This window comes from Mytilus edulis, chromosome 1, assembly GCF_963676685.1.
Source record: "Mytilus edulis chromosome 1, xbMytEdul2.2, whole genome shotgun sequence".
In the NCBI taxonomy this organism is placed as follows: Eukaryota; Metazoa; Mollusca; class Bivalvia; order Mytilida; family Mytilidae; genus Mytilus; species Mytilus edulis.
In genome coordinates, this window is record NC_092344.1 from 52,917,975 (window position 1) to 52,937,325 (window position 19,351).

General features: G+C 30.6%; 2 long non-coding RNA genes across 2 annotated transcripts in view; one reads left to right on the top strand and one right to left on the bottom strand.

Annotated features, from left to right (window-relative positions):
• The window catches only part of LOC139484868 (uncharacterized), a 109,870-nt gene that overhangs the window by 88,688 nt on the left and 1,831 nt on the right, over positions 1-19,351 (bottom strand). The gene's annotated exons all lie outside the window — the stretch shown is intronic.
• Positions 423-5,645, top strand: LOC139484865 (uncharacterized). Its single transcript, XR_011655177.1, has 3 exons — positions 423-1,117; positions 4,185-4,272; positions 5,146-5,645. It is a non-coding gene; the product is annotated as an uncharacterized lncRNA (long non-coding RNA).

Here is a 19,351-nt window from a genome sequence, read left to right on the forward strand (position 1 = left end):
TCAAACAGATTTTCTTCAAATCAAAATGGAATATTCATTTTTTCTGTAAAATTTAAAACTTTAAAAAGTAGACTTTGACAAAATTATGAAATAGAAAGAATTGAACAATTTAAAATCGTATTTTAACAAAGATTTAGATATAATTTTACAACGATCCTTAAAAAATAACCAAACAAACGTTGAATCAAACGATATGAACCTACGCAGTTTTATATTAAAATACTGACACACACCAGTTTGCCATCTCAGTATGCAAGGCAAGGGTGCTTGGTGAGGTGCTGGAACTTGATGTACATGTATCGTTAAGTTAATACAGTTCTGTTAGGATTGACTGCCTTTTTACAGAGACTCAAGTTCTATTCTTACTGTTATCAGTAAGTATAGACGGTTCCTGGCTTAGAATGATTCTCTGCTCAGCAAATGGTGCGTAATTAGCATTTGAATCAAATTTCTTGTAGAAGTAAAAAACACAAATTAATGTATTTGACAACTTTATTCAGGAGCACAGTCTATATTATCCGGCGTAAATAACTTCGAGATTTATGTGGAAGTTTACTCTGCTGCTCGATCTATGCTAATCGATGTTCCAGTATATTTCATATTTATATTTATTCGTGAGGCCTCGTAATCGTTTATATTCACTAAAAGCACAGTCGCCTAAATATTTTATATGGCGAAAAAATTGCGAAAATTGGGGGAAATAATATATTTTTAGTAGCATTATTATTTTAAAATCTTAAGAGGTTGCTTGCAAATTTAACTCTAAAATGAGAAGTGTATGACGATCTATAACGAATATATGCATCCATCATGTGTGCAGATACGACGGCGACTATATAGGGTCTGCCATGAGTGCACTTTGTATGTCCTGCATGTGTGCACCAGGAGGTCCTCCTGAGCGGTGTTTAGACGTACCGGGAAAATCTTATCTGATTCAGGATCAATTCATCGGTTACACTCCCCTGTCACCAGTGATTCTTTTTTGCTGACATTCTGAAAAAGTATTGTGTAGTCCCTGTGTAAGTGTTGACTCTCAACTTGCACAGTCATGTGATTTTTTAACACTCCCCGGACTTCTGCAAAAAACAATTATTCAGTTCACTGATTTAGATGGAAGGTAAACGAACAGAAAGTCACAGGACATTCCGACAAAAAGTCACAGGACAAAAAGTCAAACACATGTCAAACTCAGGCATAAAGTAACAAAGTTGATAGGACAAAAAGTCACAAACAATTTGTTGACAATTGATTGAATATAAATGAAAAAAGATTTTGAAATATCTTCTTTTTATTACATATATTCATTTTTAATTTTAGGAAATTGTTCATAATATAAAAAAGAAGATGTGGTATGATTGCCAATGAGACAACTGTCCACAAGAGACCAAAATGACACAGACATTAACAACCATAGGTCACCAAACAGCCTTCAACAATGAGCAAAGCCCGAGGTAAAGCCCATACCGCATAGTCAGCTGTAAAAGGCAATCATACTATATCTTTTTTTTTATATTTACATGTTAAAAAATGCGTGCAAATGTAATCAAAAGCTGCACACAAACGTAATGATTTTTGTGTGCAAATGTAATGGTAATGTGCGCAAACCTAATGCACTGATTTATTTGTTTTTAATAAATTTTAATTTAAAAGTTGCTACATCATGTTCATGTATAAAACTTCAAGAAAAATACAAAAAGAGTGTTTTCTTGTTCAAAGAAAAATAATCTCAAAACTAAATTGTCCTGTGACAGTGTGTGACTTTTTGACTGTGACTTTCTGTCCTGCATTCAGATTGAATAGGGGAGTTTGGTTGACCCCGCCTCCCTCTATCTGAGACGACTATCTCAGTGATGAGCTTTGTGTTTCATGTACAAATGTATTGTGCTTTAATTTATGTACAAAAAAATTGAAAAACAGATATGTTACACATAAACAAACGACAATCACTGAATTATCGGATCCTGACTTGGAACAGGCACAACCATCACAAATTGGCAGGGTATAAGGAACTTTGAAAATATTTAGTTTTTGTGGTTTGGTCTATTTTCCGGATACTGTAAGCAATAAGGCCCCTTTATTTAGTGAATGAAATAATTGTAAGATGCACTTAGCTGTCTGTCATATTTTATATGAACTTGACCTCATTTTCATGCATGGTTCATTGGTCAATGAAACACTGCATTGTTTTGTCAGTTTATCATATGTTTAAAGTTACAGGTAGATTATATTTGGTAGATATGAAACAATTGTAAGGTGTGCATGTCTGAATGGCAGATTCATATATAAACCATGACCGCATTTTATTGTTCTTTGGTCAATGATAAGTTTTCTTGGTTTTGTCATTTTATCAGGCCACATTTAAAAGAATGTCTGTATCCCCTCCCCCGGGTCTACCCTTTGTAAACAGACCAGGAAGGCAGGTTTTTTTTAGCTCACCTGACCTGAAAGGTCAAGTGAGCTTTTCTCATCACTTGGCGTTCGTCGTCTGTCGTCCTGCGTCCGTCGTCCGTAAACTTTTACAAAAATCTTCTCCTCTGAAACTACTTGGCCAAATTCTACCAAACTTGGCCACAATCATCCTTGGGGTATCTAGTTTAAAAAATGTGTGGCGTGACCTGTCAAACCAACCAAGATGGCCGCCATGGCTAAAAATAGAACATAGGTGTAAAATGCAGTTTTTGGCTTATAACTCAAAAACCAAAGCATTTAGAGCAAATCTGTCATGGGGTAAAATTGTTGATCAGGTCAAGATCTATCTGCCCTGAAATTTTCAGACGAATCGGACAACCTGTTGATGGGTTGCCGACTGTGAAATGGTTATTTTAAGGAAATTTTGCAGTTTTTGGTTATTATCTTGAATACTATTATAGATAGAGATAAACTGTAAAAGCAATAATGTTCAGCAAAGTAAGACCTACAAATAAGTCAACATGACCAAAATTGTCAGTCGACCCCTTAAGGAGTGATTGCCCTTTATAGGCAATTTTTAACAACTTTTCATCATTTTTTGTAACTTTTTTAAAAATCTTCTTCTCTGAAACTACTTTGCCAAATTTAACCAAACTTGGCCACAATTATCATTGTGGTTTGTAGTTTAAAAAATGTGTCCGCTGACCAAGCCTACCAAACAAAATGGCCGACATGGCTAAAATTAGAACATAGTGGTAAAATGCAGGTTTTGCTTTATATCTTTGAAACTAAGACATTTAGGGCAAATCTTTCAAGATTTAAATGTCCATCAGAATAAGATATATCCCCTCACAAATTTTCAGTTGAATTGGACAACTTTTGCAGTTTTTGGTTATTATCTTGAATACTATTATAGATAGAGATAAACTGTAGACAGCAATAATGTTCAGCAAAGTAAGATCTACAAATAAGTCAGCATGATCAAAATTGTTAGAGGACCCCTTAAGGAGTTATTGCCCTTTATAGTCAATATTGAACAACTTTTCGTCATTTTTGTAACTTGTATAAAAATCATTTCTAAAACTACTTGGCCAAATTTAACCAAACTTGGCCACAATCATAATACTAGGGTATCTATTTAAAAAAAAAGTGTCTAATGACCCCGCCTACCAACGAAGATGGCCGACATCAGTAAACACATTAACAGGTGAGCGACACAGGCTCTTGAGAGCCTCTAGTTTTTTTTAACTGGATGTGATTGTCATAGCATGGTCACATGAATGGTTTGACTTGTCCAGTCCAGGCCACTTATCAGTTGTTTGTGCTCAATTTGAGTGTATTTATTTAGATTATCAATCCTTCTGCTTTCAAGCACTTTCCAAAAATGGAAACAAATTATTTTCAGGAAAAAAATAATTTCGATTTTTTTGTGGAAAATAATTTTTTGACCCGGGCGCTTATTTTTGACCCGTGTGGGGGGAGGGGAAACAAACATATTTTTAATTTTGGCCTTAGATTTTTTAAGCATAGGTCTACTTGTTGTATGGAATGACTACAAGGTATCAAATAAAAAAAGATGTCTGCCTGCCAAGGTTAATTTTACTGTGACCTCATATTCATAGAATAATGATAATATTCATGATATTGAACAGCAAGAATGATGAGTAAGTTGATGTTATATACAAATAAGACAAAATTTTCAGTTGCCTACTAATTATGTAATACATGTAGTAGTTATTGTTGTCATTAAATGATGTTTACCCTTTTATGTGTAGGGCAAGAACATGAAAGATAAAGGGGAAACTATAAACAGAAGAAATTAACAACAAAATAAGATTTACAGAGGTCAACAAAGCCTAAATGGTAAGTCCACTGTTATAAAATTTTTTGTCCTTGAATAATAATTAAATATTTATTAAAATAAGATGTGGTATGATTAAAGAGAACTATCCATCAGAGTTCAATTTAGTGGATGTAAGCATTGTCATTACTTATTAGAGGCCATTGATGACCTGTAAGTAATGAGAAAACCCATACCCTATACATGTTATAGTAATCTATAAAAGTCAACACTAACCAAATTTGAAACAGAGCATCAATTCAAACGTCAAATATACCAGACTAATTTATAAAAACAAAAAATTATGAAAAATAAAAATGACGGGTATGAACCAACATCAACCACTGAACTATGTACAAGCTCCTGATATTAGACAGGTATAATATGGCTGGGTTGATATAAAAATAAGAAACACTTAGCAGTCTGATTTCCAATGAGACATTTCTCCAATAGAGATCAAATGACATTTAAGGAGGCTCTAGGGTATAACAATTTCAGAAAAATGTTTTAATATTTTTTTTTCATAACTCAATTTATTTATATCTTTATCATATGGTACACCAAATCATTCAAAACAATCAATTCGGTTTGGCCCCAGATGACTTTTAAAATGCATATATCATTGAAAAAGCTCCAAATTATCTCCCTTTGGTGCAAAAATGCCATTTTTTGGCATGTACAAATGTAATATCTTATTTAACTCAACGGTGGCCTATATTTTTTATTATAATTTTAAATAAGCTGTACTTTAACTAAACTATTATAAAATTTAAGCGATTTCTGTAATTTAGTACTTGAATATTTAAATGAAAGTTTATCATATTAATCATAAACATGATAAAATAGCCATTTTATTGATCTCTTCATTGATAATTTTTGAGTTTGTGTATTTGTAGGTCAGAAATATGGATTTTCATGGTCATCATTCACAGATCAATACTGAACGGAAAACTTAAAGCTGATATTTTTCTCCATAGTGCGACTTTTTTATTAATTTGAAATGGAACATGTTTTTTCCTACATTTATTTGAAAGAGGAAATTTCAACATGATGACTATAAACAAAAAGGAGTCATATCATCACGATCATTGATGCACAAGAACTTGATCATATAAATACAACAATGTAATTATCAATTGAAAGATGGAACGAATGAACAAGATATTAGAATGTTGTTGTCCAAATAAACTTGCTTTGTCTTCTCATTTGAATCTCTCGATTCAATAAAGATGTACAGAGGAAGATCTTTGAAGAACAGATTGAAAAAATGTTTTGTCTAAGAATTGCAGGAATATTCTAGTGAATGAAATTATTTATTGACTTCACTCTTATATAGTGGACTGAATAATTGTACATAGCAAGTTGTGAATAAAGAAAGCAAAAACTTTAACAAAAAGTGTTTATATTATAAATTTGCAAATATAAGCATACTATTATGTACACCACAAAGTTATATATTATAATTCAAATCGTTTGCCTATACAAATATTGCAATGAACTTATAACAAAGAAAATCTTACCTCATGAAAAGAGTGAACTATTCAGTCAGAATATGAAATATTTTTTCAGTTCTATTTTTCATAATAGAATAAACAAGACAAAGATTTCAAAACAATATTTTTTCATTTATTTAGAAATTGACTGTAAAATATTATTATTATACATTCCAAAATAAGAATAATCTTTATTGTCATATAAACAAATAAAAAACATGTTTGTGACAAAATTTAAAAAAAATTATATATATGTATATATAAAAAATATAAAAAAAACTCGTATACATTTAAAACATTTTACTACCAAACAGCATTCATTGTAACATACACATAACTTTATATTTATATATATATATATTTATAATTTTAATCCCATAGGATTTTATTTTGTCCCATGGGATATTAAAAATCCCATGGGATAATTATAGTCCCATGGGATTTTTTTTGTCCCATGGGACAACAAATATCCCATGGGACTACAATAATCCCATGGGACCAAAAAAAATCCCATGGGATTTAACCAAAATCCCATGGGATAATGGTAAATCCCATGGGATATTGAAAATCCCATGTTTTTATAATTCAAATTGCAAAATAAATATGAAAGTAACAGTATAAAACCAATGAAATTATTGAATCCCATGTAATTCCGCACATTTTGGTTATATACATGATATTGTAGCTCTTGTTTGAGGCGGCGGCGGATTTGCAAATGAGTGTTTTGCAAATTAAAAGTGTCCAGTGTTTATTATTTTAATTAGTGCAGTTTGGCAACAAAAAACTGACCTAAATGCCGAAAAAAGGATGAAAATGTTTATTTAGGAATTCCATTAGTTGATCGTGAATAGCTCTTTCATAAATTTTCGAAATACATGGTAACACACTTAAAATTTAATTCTTTGACAACGACACGTGTAGTCTGTGTTTCCAGCGATGATTTTTCATGTCACTCTAGTGACCTGAGATAGGAAATTATCAGTCAGTTAGATCAAAGAAAATTCCGTAAAATAGCGCTAAGTAATAGTTATCCCATGAGGACGCGGTGTGTCAGTGTAAGATCACCATGATGACCGGAGGCCAGAGGGTGATCTCAGTCCACTAACATACCAAGTCCGAATGGGATAACTTATTTACATCCCAGCTGTTCTAGATTATATGAAAAACCATTTACAATTCATAAAATCTAGTTTAGAACGCCACACAACCATTATAATATACTTTATTTATTATTATAAAATATATACCCTTTATGACCCCGAACAGGATGTTTAAATATTAAACGATTTCATCTCGCCCCACTGGCCAAGGGTGCAATCAACAGTTTTTTTCTATGACGTCATATTTTGAGGGACCATGTATAAGTGACCCTTAGTGGTGGACTGATTAATAAAGATACTTGTATAAAACTAGATATCACTGGAATCAGAATGTTTTCTAGTTTATAATGGAATAAAAAAAAGTGTACTTTTAATAGTATAAAAAAGTTTTATCCAGAGAAACTGGGAAAAACATTGCCTAATTTAAGCTTAAAAAACCTGAAATCAGGTCATGTGCACACCCCTGAATTTCATAGATTTTTACCTGGTCTTTCAAAAAATTCATGCTTTAGGGTACGTTCGCCTGCTCCGAAAAGAGCTACAGTGGCTGCAAATAAGTTTTCAATTTTCACTGCCAAAAAAAACCCAGACTGTTTACAGTGTTGTCTCCCCTCAAAACATGTATATTTAATCTATTTTTTTAAATTATTTTAATCATTCAACCTGCTTTAATTGAAGTTAATTAACATATCTTTACAACCAAATACAAAAAACATGATACTTTTTCACCAATTATGTTGATAAAAAGGGACTTCCCTCCATATCTATTTTTAGCTGGGGAATAACCCCTAGTTTTTTTTTTTTTTTATACGAAACTGTTTATAGCACCCTTAAGCAAAACCTTGTATGCGATATATAAAAAATTCTAAGCTTTTCTGAATCTGTACACTATACCGATTAAAATGATGTCTTACTTTAAGGATTGTGACCACGAATAGTGAAACTACAGCTCTTTTTTTTTGTCGCGCAGTAGTGGCATATTGGCCAGTGGCAAACAGTTTAACTGGCAAATTCCAAACATTTCCTGTATCACATTTTCATCAGTTTTACAAAGAAAATAAATCATAAAATAGGGTTTCTTTTGAATAAATAGAATAAAAAATATGAAATAGGCATGAATAAAGTTACTTTAAATAGATTTTGTCCCTAGTACTATATGAACTAAGTTATAGCTGAGTTGAGAAAATATTGAAATAGTGTTTTTCTTAGGAATGGCATGTGTACCTTTTTGACTATAAAAAGTACCAAATATATATTAAAATGAATAAAAATTTATGTGACACTGATCAGGAGGAAAGGTCAAAGTAGAAAAAATCTACACTTTTCATATGCAACTTTTGGTTCCAAATATATCAGAGATTGAATAAAAATATCATGACGTCGCAAAAAATTGAAAAACTTCAATATTCGCACAGAGTCTGGTTTTCTTATATCTGGTTGCTATGTACAAATCTGTAATATTTGCATTAAATATACCAAACTGATGCTTTTAAATTAATGTATATATGCAGTACAATATTTTTCAGAATTATTTTACTCCATTCGCTAACACATTTCTATGCTAAAACATCACTATATTTTACATTTGTCCCTTAAGGGTGCAATCAACAGTGTTTTTCTATGACGTCATATTTTGAGGGACCATGAATAAGTGACCCTTAGTGGTGGACTGATTAATAAAGATACTTGTATAAAACTAGATATCACTGGAATCAGAATGTTCTCTAGTTTATAATAGAATAAAAAAAAGTGTACTTTTAATAGTATAAAAAACTTTTATCCAGAGAAACTGAGAAAAACATTGCCTAATTTAAGCTTAAAAAACCTGAAATCAGGTCATGTGCACACCCCTGAAGACATGATACCTGCACATTTTTCATAATCAAAGTTGTATGAATTTCATAGGTTTTTACCTGGTCTTTCAAAAAATTCATGCTTCAGGGTACGTTCGCCTGCTCCGAAAAGAGCTACAATGGCTGCAAATAAGTTTTCAATTTTCACTGCCAAAAAAAACCCAGACTGTTTACAGTGTTGTCTCCCCTCAAAACATGTATATTTAATATATTTTTTTAAATTATTTTAATAATTCAACCTGCTTTAATTGAAGTTAATTAACATATCTATACAACCAAATACAAAAAACATGATACTTTTTCACCAATTATGTTGATAAAAAAGGACTTCCCTCCATATCTATTTTTAGTTGGGGAATAACCCCTCGTTTTTTTTTTATACGAAACTGTTTATAGCACCCCAATCGGCCCAACACTTAATCGCCCCACTCTTGTTAACCAGCTCGCTCAACTTATGAAAAGGTTTACACTCACATTGAATAAAGTTCTACGAACTCGTCCCACTTTAAAATTTTTTAGAAAATCCACGATGAATTAAGTCGTGACGACTTACCCCAATTACCAGAGACAGTCTTCACTTAGAAAGTTCTAGAGTGGGCCGCATATTTCAAAAGTAGGGCGATTCATCTTGTTACCTGTGAATATGTTAAATTACTGAGAGTTTGTATGCAGTTTGTTTAACGAGATTAATTTTCTCGCTTGAGCAAGGGCGTTAACAAACAAAATCAATATTGGTTTTGATTAACAAAAAATCAATAGGTTTGGCCTTGTTTATTGTAGTATTGATCAAGGTATGAAAATAGATGATGTGACGTTTTTTATGTACTTTAATTAGCATCTATCGGGCTATATAAAACATGATTTGCTTTCCTAATCAAATGGGAAAAAACAGGGGAAAATGGCCCTACCTCTTTGTTGTTTTTCTGATTTTGTTTCAGTTATTTCGTCTGAGCTAGAAATTGCAGTAATGTACTAGTCATCGGTATATATACGATTGTTGTATAGACTAAGTCTTTGTTTTACAACACCACCTTATCAATATCCATTCTTCTGTATGCATTTATACTCTAATGTTTGCCATACAGTATATGGTAAAGACTAAGATATCTATCAGGTAAACATAAATATTTTTGGCACAAAAGGACTGAAGCCATTATTAGTATAATTAAAAGTTATATGTTTATCCTATTCTAGTTATTTTTGATATCCTTTCACTATGCTATCCACGAAAGCTTAACGTTTTTTAACATTCTTGCCAAAAAATAATTCCTTATTTCAAACAAAATGAGAAAAATAAACATTATAAAGAAACAGTTTATATAGTAGCTGTTTTATCTTACAGATGATGCCTATTAAGTATTACAGTTCAGTCACAGCAGTATTCATTTTACAGATAATATGCTCAGGTAAGTGCACACTAAACATGTATTTACCGTTATTGTGATTGATAAATAAGTATGGGATTAGTCGATCCGTGAACAAGTTGGAACCATGTCATAAGAAGTATCCTTAGGTATGCCCAAAGTTAGGACATATTTTGATGGTCTGATTACTCGCTGCTTTGTTGAAATATGTTCTAGGTTGCAAGAAAAGCTAAATAATTCAACCAAAGGTCACCCACTCTAAAGGAAGAAAGGCCTTAAAAGCAAGTAAGACTCATACTTCAGTCATTCCAAATAGATTCCACGGAACATCATCGTATATCATCAATACACATATCATCATCAAAGAATTATATGACTTTTCAAACTTTCTTTTTACCTTCTTTTCTCTCTCTCTTTCCTCTTTCTACCTATGAAAGCTAGTATTATAATCTATAAACTGTTTGTTTTATATGCATGTCCATTATATTATACTATTGTAATTTTATATTGTATTATGGAGAAGACCTCATAATTATGATTTACTTGTGTCTAATCCATTTTGCTTTAATTCAGCAAATAAAATATGTTTAAACTAAATTCCAAATAGATTAAAAAAACCTAAACTAAAATGGTGGTAATAATGATTTTCCGATTAGAAATATCGTTTAATTTTCTTTCTTTAAGGATATTTTGAATTTAATCAAGACTTCCATTATTTAGACTTTCCATTTTTCCGCGGAAAGACTTGTTGCTTAGCCTTTTGTTTTTAATAAAAAAATATTCTCTCGCCTTAATTTTGTTCTTGCGCAGTATTGTTATTTCACAAGATGTCGCTTAGATATTTGGTATATGATATCGAACAGTTTATACGCTTTTGAAACGGACCCTGTTTAACCGAATATTTTTTCTTGTTATCTAATTAGGTCTTTCCACTTTTCCGTGGAAAGACCTATTGGATTTCTTCTTCTGATTATTATTTTTTTTTCTTCCGCCTATTTATTTTCCTTCGCTGTTTTTTTGTTTCGCAAGATGTCGCTTAGATTTTTGGAATATGATATCGAACAGTTTATACGCTTTTGAAACCAACTCTGCTTAACCGAATACTTTTCAAAATAAGAGTTATCTCCCCGAACACTGTTTTTCTTGTTATCTCTAAGGCTTTATAACCTTAAAAGAAACCAACAAATTTGTTTTTCCAAATTGCTCGTTACATCCTCAGGATGTTCCGTTTTATTTTGACCGAAGCCGTATATAGATTCCATATGAGATTTATCCCCCCTTTTATGTTTGATATAAGAATATGCATTTCAAACTGGTAACCCATAAGTTATAGAGACCTAGGGTCTTTTGATTTGAGATCCTTGGTCCAAAAAAATGAAAATAAGGTCAAGGTCAAAGGTCAAGGTCAAAGGTCAAGGTCATATTATAAATTTTGATTTTGGCTTATTTTCACTTATTTTCAAAAGCCGTTTAACTTATCGCCAAATTATCTTTACTAAATTGTTAGTTGCGACATGTCGTAACATGTAAATTTTAGTCGAAAGAGTACGTAGACATTTGATGCCAGTTTTGCCCCCTTTTATATCTAATATTAGTTGTAAGGTAATACAACTCATTAACAATATATAGAAGAGGCCTAGAGTCTTTTGATTTGAGGTCCTTGGTTGATGACCTCGAAATTGAGCTCAAGGTCATAGGTAAATGTAACGTTCTAGATTTTGACCTTTGTTTTTACCTCATATGTATACATGATCAAGACATGGGACTTTTTAAATTAGATTGCAAGCAATGTGATCTAGAAAAAGACAACCGGAAGTGACCTTTTGTAAACTGGAAGTAGCTATATTTTGTACTTAATTAATGAAAAAGTATATAGAACCATATATTTTTGGAATCAGTGTCAAGTAAACAATAAAAAATTACCGGAAGTAACATATTTTAAACCGGAAGTAAAAAATGATCTCCCTTATTTATATCTTTTTGTATAGAAACCATATATTTTTGGAATAAGTGTTCAATAAGCTGTCATTTGACGCTAAAATTGACATTTAAAACCAAATTTTAATATTTTCACATAAAAAAAGGTCTTAACTGGTTGAAAGACCATCAATGGTTCTCTGAACAATTGGTTTTTAATTAAACACTGTTTTTCTTGTGTCGAATACTTCTTGGCAACCGTAAAAGATTATGACAACTTTATTCTACCAAATTGCTTACTACATCTTTAGGATGTTGAGTTTGATTTTCACCGAAGCGTTCAGGAGACTCCATATGAGAGTATTTTCCCCTTATGCATTTGATATAAGTGATATGCATTGCTAACATGTTAACCATTAGTGATAGAGACCTTGGTAAAAAAAAATAAGGTCAAGGTTATATACTAAATTTTCATTTTTTTCAATAATTGTAAAAGATAATTATGATCGACAAATCTTTTTTCACTAAATTGTTTGTTGCGACATGTCGTAACACAAACATTTCGGTTGAATGGGTACGCTAACATTAAATTGGAGATTTCTCCCCGCATATATTTAAAAGAACGAGTATGGTGATATAACTCATTAACCATATATAATTAAGATCTACGGTGTTTTGATTTGAGGTCCTTGGTTTTATAACCTTGAAATTGAGGTCAAGGTCAAAAGTAAATTTGAAGTTTTAGATTCTGACCTTTGCTTTAAATTCATATCTATACATTATAAAGCCATATAAGAACTAACATTTTAAAATGAATTTTAATATTTTCAAATCAAAATATATTGTTGGTGGTGGAAAGACTTTTAATTGTTCTCTGAATTTTTTTTCTTTAATTTCATTTGTCTTATTTGTGGTTACCTGTATCAAAGAACGCAATAATCACACTTGATTTATATAAATAAATGAATAAAATAAATTTTATTTTATTACTGTGTCACATACTGTTTGAACATTATACAATGACATAATAAAAAAATATACATCAAAACAATCAGTACCCAGCCTTAAGATTGGCTTATGAGACACATATCTACAAAACATTTCACATTGAAATATATGTAAAAATAACATTTCCTAAAATTTGGTTTCTGTTCAATTTCAAAAAGATTTATCGTTTAAATAATTACAAATTCAATTAAAAATTCATTTAATAAATTAAAATAAAAAAAATATATGGATAAAAATTATTATTCATTTCATTTAAATAGCACATGACTTTAAAAACAGTAAAGTTTAAAGGTTATTAAAAACTATAAAAATTAGTATCTCAAACTAAGAATAACTTTCGTCTCACAAAAAAGTAAAAAAAATACTCTTGCTTAAAAATGCTTGAATTTCATGACAATTCACCATTTCGACTTATTTCTGATCATCGTCTAAAAAGCAAAATTTTCAATATAATTTGAATCAGAAAATAAAAGCCATCTCAAGTCATCATAAAGTGAACAATTTAAAAGGAAGTGTTTTTCAGTTTCAACACAATTATTCGTACAAAGCACACAAAGTCTGTTATGAACTGGAATTGGCGGCCTGGCATACCATACCTTCCGGTTTTGATGGCTAGCGGTAGCAATCCGGCGCGGATGTGCAATGGCGTAGCTGCTTGAAAACTGCTCCGCAAAAAAAGTGTGTATTTAACCTGTTATGATAGGAATTCTTCCGGAAAAAAAGGTACAATATATTCATTTGAATTTGAAGAAGCTTTTGGCGAGAAATATTTATCTTAAACTGTGCAAATTTAATAATTTTATTTTGAAACCTATTGCTGTTCAAAATGATTTGATGCGTTTCCAACGAGTAACGTCATAATAACAACCCTGATTAATCCGTAACGTTTTCCTATTGTGTGTGTTACGTTCTACAATTGTTTAAGAAAATGGCGTCTAGCAACAAAAACAATAACAGTCAAACATGAAAAAAATTCAAAGCACAGATAATAACAAAACTGTTCAACATCAAAATATATCAAGAGACTACACCTTAAATAAATCAAAGGCCTTGACCAAGAAACTAAATGCAACAAGATCAGAACATTTAAGTTTTAAATTGACCGGTGGTGGCCTTAGGTTGTTTTTTAGCACGTCTAGTTTTGAAGTGTTTAAACGTGCATGCACATACTATTATGAACATCTGAATACAAATGGAGGAGATAACAGAGAAATCGCATTTATTCCAATCAGCGATAATAATAATAAAAATGCCGTTGAAGAACAAATTAAAGTTTCCGAAAAAGGTTTTAATTCGTTGGGAAGATCTATCAAGCGTAAATCTTATTGTATTAATATATATTTCACAACATCTTCTGTATTAATGGAAAAGGGCTAAACATATTTTGTGAAACAGATCTTCCAGTCATTGTAGTTAAAATGAAGGAATGTCAAATAAACGGGAAAGATGTAAATTTAAATGAGCTAAACAAAATTTTTGAAGAGGTGATTTTAATGGAGAAACAAGGAAAAGAAGATTACAACAACAACTATGTTATAGATGTAAATAAAACAGAACATTTAAACCCCGGTACCATTCAAATATCAAATCCTAATAACAACACAATAAAATCAATAAAAGAGGAAGTATCGTCAAATACAAATCGGGAACCGTCAACTTCGTCAGTAGCTATACCTATAATAGATATTCCAGATGATATACAAGCACAAGTGAAAGATATAAATCCGACTAATTCAGAGGATAAAAGTACATGTTTAGATGGAACTGGTAACAAATTACCACAGTTGAATATTCAAGACTTCGTTACAACACTAGACAAACTAACTACTGTTGTTACAAATTTGAAAGACAAAGTTGACGAATTGGAAATATCTATACAAGCAAATAATTTATCAAATGCGAGTAGCATTCAAATTTTAAATGACCTCATGACAGCTTTAGCAAAGGTGCGCATGCAACATGACCAACAATCAATGAATAAGATGCAAGACATTGAAGCAAAAATTCAAAATGTTAATAAAAATTTGGAAAAAAAGTTAACATGTTACAAGGAAAAACACAAAGCATCAGTGATAAAATAAAACTGTATGAAGTGGAAACCATTAAATTACAAAAGAGCTTTATGCCGGAGGAAAATCTCGGTAACCAATGTACCCCAATGTTAGATGAAGATCAAACAATTCCAAAAACAATATGTGAAACAATATTACAAGAACATTCACATGAACTAGAACAGTCAATAAATGCTGATATAAATGAAGAACCACAAAATCCTGTGTATGATACCCAACCAAAACTGCCATTATCAGGAAGTAGGGTTTTAATTGCAGGAAGCTCAGTCCTAAAAGGAATTGACCCATCTAAATTAAAAGATTATATAGATGTCCATGTTCACAGAGGAGCAAATGTACTAGATTTATACGAAGACATAAGAAGTATGGATCTGAGTTCATACAATACAATTATAATTCATGTAGGTGGCAATGATGCAAGTAGCAAAATGAATGTACAACAATTTGTGGACATTTTCCAAGAAATCATTAACTTTGTAAGATGTCAAAACTGTCGAGCAATTGTATCTGGCATATTGTCAAGGATACAATGTGATGTCACTGAATATAACACAATCCTAAAACAAATGTGCCATTATAATGATGTCAAATTCATATCAAATTATGATGATCATATAGCTAAATCATTTTACACCACAGATGGAATTCATCTAAATAGATATGGAACGATAAAGTTGTTGGAAAATGTTAATAAAGTAATTAAAGTATTCAAGGGAAAACAAATACAGCATCATTTGAACCAACAAAACAAAAAATATATCAAAGTTCCAGTCACCAATATTACGCAAACAACTTCAGAAGGAGCCCTGCAAAACCAAGATATCAATCTCGGAGCAACATGAATACAACAGACAGTAGAAATTTCAACCATTCAGGAATCAACCCCAGAAACGTAAAGGACAGGAACGATCTCAATATGAACTCTCGTGACTCGTGGGAAAACAATAATGAGCTAAATAGACAAAATGTAGACAGAACACCATTTTTTAACAATCATTCACCAAACTCTGTACGTAAGTCAAATTATGTTCATAGGTAGCATTTAGCTTGTTCTAGTTTTTCAAACAGATACAATATTTTAAATCTGTTATGTAATAAACGTAATAGTATACAATGTTCATGTAATATAAAAGACATTGATAATATAAACAACAGTAATAATAATAATTGGAGAAAATCTCAAAAGAGACATAGAAAGAGTCAAAATAAAACACCTAGTTCTGTAAATAAAAGTAGAAATAATGAAGCAAGTTGGTTGTTTAAAAAAGGGTTTAAACTAGGTTGTTTAAATATTCAACATTTACAACCAAAAATTGAAGAAATAAAATTTCTATTAAAATATGAACAATTATTTGATATATTTGGTATGGTAGAAACATTTTTAAATAATGAAATTAGTACCGAAACATTACAAATTGAAGGTTACAAAATAGAACGAAAAGATAGAAACGCTATTAATTATGGCGGAGGTGTCATTGCGTACATACGAAATAGTGTATGTCATCAGAGAAGAATCGATTTAGAAATAAGTAGTATTGAATCTTTATGGATTGAAATTAAATTTCCAAACACAAACTCTATTTTAATAGGCATTTTTTTATCGTCCACCGAGTTCATTTCAATCTTGGATTGATTCAGCTGAAAAAAAAATAGATAAAGCGTCTGCAGAAAATAAAGAAATTATACTCTTAGGAGATCTTAATATAAACTTTTCACATATAAATTATACAGTTGTCGGAAACCAAAAATGGAAGGACTGTATTAATTTGTATGGTTTACAACAAATTGTAAATAAACCGACACGAGTAACAGATAAATGTGCAACTACCATAGACCATATATATACGACCGATGTAGACCATATTATAGAAGTAAAGGTGCCTAGTTATGCTGTCAGTGATCATTATCCTGTTTGCGTAACAAGAAAACTTAACCCAAAAATATCAAAAATGGAGCATTTGTCCATAGAATATAGATCATTCAAACAATTTGATAAAAATAAATTTATTGAAAATTTAACAAATACTCCTTTTTATCTCATTGAATCGATTGGAGATGTTGATGAAGCAGCTAATTATTGGTATAATTTATTTCTCAGCACCCTAGACAAACATGCTCCTAAGAAAATTAAAAGGGTAAAAAATACCCAACAACCAGAGTGGTGGACTTCTGATATAAAAAGCGCTAGACACCAAAGAGATTATTTTCAAAGAATTGGTGATATATATAATAATACGTAATAAGGTTACATTTTTAGTAGAACAGGCAAAGAAAAAATATTTCCAAAATGCTATTTCAAATTGTAAAGATAGTAAAACTATTTGGAAGTATGTCAAAAGTCTAAATCCTAAAAAAGCACATAATAATATCACGCATTTAGAATATAAAAATAGTGTAATTCAAAATGATATTGATATAGCAAATACATTTAATGTGCATTTCACAAATATTGCTGGGGTATAGTTGATAACAAATTATGTAATAATGATGATGGTGCCAGTTTTGATGCACTCAATAAATTTGTAAAATCAAAGTTACAAACGGGTAGTGAAAAATTTATTTTACCAGAAATGAGTATTTTAGATTTAAACATGTATTTAAAAAAACTTGACAAGTCTAAAGCAACTGGTTTAGATGATGTCGGACCAAATATTTTGAGTATGTGCAGCGATGTCATTGCACCAGCCTTGGCATATATATTTAATCTAACTTAAAGCATCAAAAGTGGTAAATTTCCAAGTATTTTTTAAAACTGCAAGAGTTTGCCCAATTTTTAAAAGTGGCGATGCCTGTAATCCTGATAATTATAGACCAATAGCAGTTTTGCCTTGTCTCTCAAAAATTATAGAACGACATATAGCTAATAGTTTGTATATATTTTTAAATAGTAATGACCTTCTTAATACTACACAGTCAGGTTTCCGACCTAAACATTCGTGTACTGCTGCTCTTACTAAATTAGTAAATGAATGGTTAGCAAATATAGATAATGGAGAGATAAACGGAGTTATATTTTTAGATTTAAAGAAAGCTTTTAATCTGGTTAATCATATAATTTTATTGAAAAAACTTGAATACTATAATGTTTCAAATTGTAGTTGTACTAGACTGGTTTAAGTCATACTTGTTTGAACGAAGCCAACAAGTTAAGGTCAATAACGTCATGTCTAATACTAAATGCATAAAAAACTGGGGTACCACAAGGTTCTATCCTGGGCCCTCTGTTATTTATTTTATATATCAATGATTTACCACTTAATATAGAACATTCATTAATAGATTTATATGCATATGATTCTACATTACATTGTAAAGGTAATAATTTACTTCAGTTAACTTCTAACCTTCAAAATGATATTCATGTAATTGAAAACTGGTGTTCGCAAAATTGTATGAAATTAAATGCCAAAAAGTGTAAATCAATGATTATTGGTTCAAAACAAAGGCTTTGTTCAACTTGAAACAGTTTAGATATCAATATTTCAAATGAACAAATAGAAAATGTAGATTGTGAAAAACTTCTTGGTTTATATATTGACAAAAACCTAAATTGGAATCAGCAGATAGATAAAATGTCATGTACTATATCAAACAGAATCAATTGATTACAAAAGATAAGAAAATATTTACCTATGCATCTACGTATTATCTATTTTAATGCTTATATTCTGCCATTATTTGATTATTGTTGCAATATATGGGGAAGCTGTTGTGAAAGTGGAATAAATAAACTTTATAAGTTATTAAAGAAATCTGCTAGGGTTATAGTAGAAGCTGACATAATGACATCATCCAGTTTATTGTTTAATAGTTTACACTGGTTAAATGTGGAAAAACGCATTCAAAACCAAAAGGTAATACTTGTATTTACATCATTAAATGGTATGGTTCCTAACTATTTGCAAGAAAATTTTCATTTTACTGATAATCAAAATTATAACTTACGTTCAGCTGATGAAAAACTATTAAATCTTCCAAAACCAAAAACAAATTTTTTAAAGAAAACATTTACATATTCAGGTTCTCAAATATGGAACAGTTTACCAAATGAAATAAAAATGAGTAATACACTTGTATCTTTTAAAACAAAATGTTACAAATTTTTCATCAATTGTGCAAATTAATATGCTTTTTCATTATTATTTAAATACAATTGTATATTGTGTATAATATATTAACTTTATAATACTCTATGTACTTATAAATATGTTATTATTATTTTGAGGACTCTCAGGAAGATTAGTTTTAACTAATGGGATCATCCTCTTGAAATAAAGATTATTTATTTATCTATT